A 6,000-nucleotide genomic window follows, 5' to 3' on the forward strand; every position below is an offset into this window, starting at 1 on the left:
TTGAGTAAATGAACGGCAGAGGATCTCAAAGTATTGAAAGTGGGACGTACAAAGCGTAGATACAGAGTGGCAACCATTCCCTTAATTTCCTGGTGTGCAGGTTAAACTCTCAATCAACCAAGAGATACCTCCGAGAAAGGTATCTTATCTTCGCGTGCCTGAACCAATGGCAAAGAAAGTAGATGAGAAGATCGTAGAGATGCTACGCTGCGACATCATCGAGCCTGTCGAAGGCGTCCCAGAATGGATTTCACCAATGGTTTTAGTCCCAAAGGGAACCAATGATGTGCGTCTGTGCATCAATATGAAATATCCAAACGAAGCCATATAACGTGAGCACTACCCTTTGCCAGTAATCGAAACATTTCTCAATAGACTGAAGGGGTCCACATACTTTTCCCGTTTGGATATTAGCTCCGCATTTTATCATGTGGAACTGCATCCGGAATCTCGAGGTATAACTACCTTTATGACAGCCCGGGGATAGTTGCCCCTATCCGATGATGTTATTGGTTTGCGTGGGCGTACTTTGGTTCGCGTATAAAGGGCCTTAGAAAGTTTGTTTACAAATGCTTTTGTGCCGTTATCAAATGTTATGCCTGATATAAAAATGAAGAATAAAAAAGGTATCGTGATATCACAACTACTTAAAAAGGTAGAACGCGGTCTCACCAGCGGTGCCAGATATACAGATATGTCTATATTTATACAGATTTTTGAAGTCTCGCACAGACCCAATACAGACTACAGACATTATACAGATATTTGAAACTTAATACATTAAAATTAATACCAATTCAGGCATAACATTTGATAACGGCATAAAAGAATTTTGTAAACAAATTTTCTAAGGCCCTTTACATGCGAACCAAAGTAAGCCCATGCAAAACGAATAACATGATCGGATAAGGGCAACTATCACCTTTCCGAAAGTGGTATTGGTTTGCGAGGGCGTACTTTGGTTAGCGTGTAAAGGGCCTTAGAAAGTTTATTTACAAATGCTTTTGTGCCATTATCAAATGTTATGCCTGAATTGGTTCCTGAAACTTACCATAAAATAAACTAAACTATTATCGAGTGTGTGCATCTTGTTATGATTATGGTACGTTTCAAAAGGGTGCATGCATCTGACAGATTTTGTTTTACTGATTACGGACCTGACTTTTTGACGCTTAATCGTCTTTTCTTTTCTAGCACACGACGACGGCGAAGAAAGATTTGTTCATCACTATAATCTACTACCCTCTTGCTCGCGCATCTTAGATTTAGATTGTGCGCACCGAAAATTCAAAAAGTCTTTTTAAATCTGTTGATTTTAAACAGCAAAATGCTTTTTAAGTTTTGACTTCATATACTATTAAATATAAAAATTGCAAAAAAAACACGAAAACGCACTTTTTTAAGTTCAAAACCACCTATTTATTAAGTTTAGTGTGTAGCGAGAAATTTAATTGCCAAAATACCGGTGGGAAATACGTAATCAGCAATAAGGCGATTTTTTCTAGTGTACATACAGAAATAAAACAGCCAGTTAATAGTAGCTGCAGATTTGAAGTTTTTCACCCAATTACATTAAATGAACTTAGAGTTATTTGTTTTTCATTAGGAAAATCGGCTGGAGTAGATAATGTTAATGCTAGAGTTATTCAAGATTGCTTTCATGTCATTGGCCACATCTTTCTGGACCTTATTAATGAATCATTGCAGAATGGACATGTGCCACAAATTTGGAAGGAATCCTTAGTGATTCCTATTCAAAAAGTTGCTGGAACGATTAAAGCCGAAGAGTTTCGTCCCATCAACATGTTGCACACATTAGAGAAAATCTTAGAACTTGTTGTTAAAGGCCAGCTGTTGGAGTATTTGAATAGCAACTCTTTGTTGATACCAGAACAATCGGGATATCGGGAAGGTCATTCTTGTGAAACTGCATTGAATTTGGTGTTAGCAAAGTGGAAAGACAACTTGGAGCGTAAAGATGCGATTGTTGCTGTTTTTTTGGATCTGAAACGCGCTTTTGAAACAATTTCTAGGCCCTTACTGTTAAGTACAATCAAGCGCTTTGGAATTACGAGTACTGCATATAAATGGTTTGAAAGCTATTTGTCTGACAGAACTCAACGGACTGTTTTTAATGATTCTGTTTCCAGTCCCGTGGGGAACAACCTTGGAGTGCCCCAGGGAAGTGTATTAGGGCCCCTTTTATTTATTATGTATATTAATGACTTGCGACGTGTTTTACGGTTTTGCGACATTAACCTTTTTGCAGATGATACTGTGTTATTCATTGCAGCTAAGGATTTAGAAGTTGCCGTCTCACACTTGAATGAAGATTTGCAGTATCTAAGTAGATGGTTGAAGTGTAAGCAGTTAAAATTGAATACAAGTAAAACTAAATTTATGGTAATTTCGCGGAATCGATTAAATGAGAACGTCTCTGTTGTAATTGATGATGAGACTATTGATCGCGTTCAGGAGATTAAATATCTTGGCGTGATTATTGATGACAAACTTAAGTTCAACTCTCACATTGACAATGTCATCAAGAAAATTGCCAAGAAGTATGGAATTCTATGTCGATTGAAAAACGATTTAACTATTGCCAGTAAAATACAGCTATACAAATCAATCATCTCTCCTCATCTAGACTTTTGCCCATCCATTTTATTTCTGTCTAATGCAACACAAATATCGAGATTACAGCGCTTGCAGAATAAAATAATGCGTTTGATTTTGAGATGTAATAGATTCACTTCCTCAACTTTGATGCTAGACGCCTTACAATGGTTGTCGGTGAAGCAAAGAATTGTATATTTGACTATGGTGTTCATTTTTAAAGTAGTTAACGGTTTGCTGCCTCGATATTTGTGTGATTGAATTGAAAGAGGAAGTGACTTTCATAGATATAATACTAGAAACGCGGATGAAATAAGAACACCACATTTCTTGACTTGTGCTTCACAGAATTCATTATTTTTTAAAGGAATAAATGTTTTCAATTCGATGCCTAGACACATTAAACGTTCAACAACATTAGCAGAATTTAAGAGACATTGCATTTCACACGTTAAAACTGTCTTTTGAACGGTTATCCAGTGATTTTTTTTTTATGAATTGACAAATTATGTATCTTGACGAAGTTATTTTTAACGGATTACTTTGTATGGATAGCTGTCATAACGACTTTTTAATAATTATTGTAGCACTGCAAAAACTATTTTGTTCGCCACGATGGTGATGATGGATTTTTGATATATGATTTAATAGTAGTAGTAAAAAAAAAATAGTAGTCTACAAACGTTTGAGCCTCGCGCGCGTATTACGGATATAGAGGACTGAATTTAACATTTGATAAAAAAAAAATGCAATTTTGAAGCTTATTTGGAAGATACCTTGAGTTAGTAGTAAGTTTTCTGGCAAATGTTGGGGGTTCGTGAGCATTCCTGACATTGCTGAAAATTATAATAGCATCAGATTGCGGGGTTACTAGTGTAATAGGATGCTTTGTTGATTGTTCATTAACTCTTGATTGCTTGTAATACTTATGAATATTTTAGGTGGACAAAAAGGCGAACTAAGAGGTGGACGCCTGAGCTTTTCAACATTTATATCGCTGTGAAGCAACTGTATACTCTAGAGGGAATTTATATCTGTAACTGAAACCAGTTCGATTTTGTTTGCCAACCTGGTTAAAATGTCATATTTAATTATCTTAAAGATAAATCGTCCAGCTCAAACCTTTGTAGGGGTAAGAGGTGGGACCATCATCATCATCATCATACAAATACAGACATATTTTTTAACACTCCGACTTTTGAAAAAAAAAAATCATTCAGCATCCCTGGGTCTCATGCATACTTTTGTGCATCTGGAGAACTCTATACATCGTAGGTGCTAGAGGCATGTTACAAAAATCAACAATATTTTCACACAAAAAGGTCGAATTTGACATGTTGTAACTTTGTTCTCTTATAACCGATGGAGCTTAAATGTTTGCGACAGAACTACAAATATGCTAGTTTACGCATGAACGAAATACAGGGGTATTCACATAGCGCATCGTAAACCATTCAATATCGCTAAAATATCAAAGTCATTTGAGTGTGATTGAATTTATGCATTTGCGAGGGTTTCCACTTTTACGATACGCTTTGTGAATACGAATACTCCCATCAAATTTTTGTCGGATGGTGACTACCCCATTTCTGGCCTGTTAAGCACAACTCGCACTTAGTCTTTCTTAATCTAGCGCAGTTTAGCACCAAACGAAATGTTATTATTAATGATGGCTTCCAAATTTATTTACCTTTCCGTACGTACCGTAAGATTTGCTAAAGAGAAACCAATCGTTGAGATATTTTCAAAAGTCTAACACTGCTTCTTGACGCCAAACTCGGCCTACGGATTCTAAACTCGGCCTAACGCATTGAAACGCCATTGAAAGGCCAATGAATTCACTTCGGCCTGTCGGATAAAGATAAAAATTGAGCGTTCGGAGCGCTTCTTTTTTTTTTGGGAATTATAGGTGCAAACTTTCATATAAAGCGTTCTCATTGACTTCGTTGGGTAGCTTATTAACTAAAATATCGTACCAAACGCATTATGACTTGTTAACTCTGAAATCATGGATTTATTTGCGAATCATAGACTTCATATTAACATTAGGACTTATGTTCTATGACTTCGCAGGGTCATAGTCAAAATTATGCTTGTTAAAACATTTATAAACTCAATTCTGATTTTACGCGATTTATTTTAAGTCCGAAATTTTGACTCTGTGATCTCAAGCTGCAATCAAATTTAGTGCAACTTGAAAAAATAAGATCAAAAAATATGTTTGTGTTTAAATTTATGTTCTAATCATTAATGACAAAAAAATATCGCACTAACGGACTTGAGTGTATTGATTTATTCATTACGAAATCGGGAAATAAGTTTCCAAGTGATTGTCCACCTATCCAATTTGATACGCGTTGTAGTAAAAGCGAAACAATTTCAGTCGACATTGCTGCTAATATTACTAATCATCCACAAAAAAAGTAGCAGAGAATTTTGTGATGACGAATAAAAATGTTAAAAGGAGACCTCCCGCCACGCATGGTCACATACACAATACACATAGTTTCGGTACATTCCTCTGGATTTCGTGAGAGAATTATCAAGAGCACAAAAGAACGCAAAGGTCCAAGCCAGAAGATGGAAGAGAATTATTAAAATTAATGATTTGAGTCTCTCGCTCTTAAACTTGTTACGGTGTGCCGATTGTACAAACTTTTATGTGTTTTATGATTTCTTCTTTTTGGTAATACCTGTCGAGCCAAAAGCCTCCAAGCACATAATTGAGTTATCACGTAGTTTTACTGTTCACTTGAGAACGCCAGCAAAAAGCAAAGGAATACAGAAATATGTCAAGAGGAACCCTGCTTTTTAACAATGAGAACACTTAAAGAACAGCTATACAATCTGATCATGATCTCTGATATAGATATGGTAGCTTTGGACCTCTACACCTAGGATGTTCGAGAAAAAAAAAGAGGCAAAACCCATTTTGTGGCATAACTGTAGGTAGTTGAAAGAATAAAATATTGAATTTCAGATTCGAAGTTTGTCCATGGGTCGCCGGTGGAATGAATGGACTCATTTCCTTTTCGGACGGCATTACTATTCCGTTGTGGGATTATGTTGCATTCAGTAAACTGCACAGCTGTTACCGATTTCTGATTGTAGGGGTATGAACAAATTTCCCTACATTTCTCGACATTATGGTGGATTGTCGCTCCCAACTAACAATTTAGCAGTAGATTAGCTTATACTGCTAAAAATTAATAAATTTTTGCCAGCATAAGTTAGTCTGCTGCTAAAATTGTTTGTTGGGTTGGAACAGTTGTGTATGCTAAGGTGTCAACTTGTTGGAATGGAAAAAGAGTTAACGTCATGCTGGTTTTTTATACATTCTTATCGCCTAGCATTTGATTACCTTCTCTGAATATAGTCTACATA

Source organism: Ochlerotatus camptorhynchus, unplaced genomic scaffold, assembly GCF_037179485.1.
Source record: "Ochlerotatus camptorhynchus isolate MF236.1 unplaced genomic scaffold, CSIRO-AGI_Acam_v1.1 ptg000853l, whole genome shotgun sequence".
NCBI classification, from domain to species: domain Eukaryota; kingdom Metazoa; phylum Arthropoda; class Insecta; order Diptera; family Culicidae; genus Ochlerotatus; species Ochlerotatus camptorhynchus.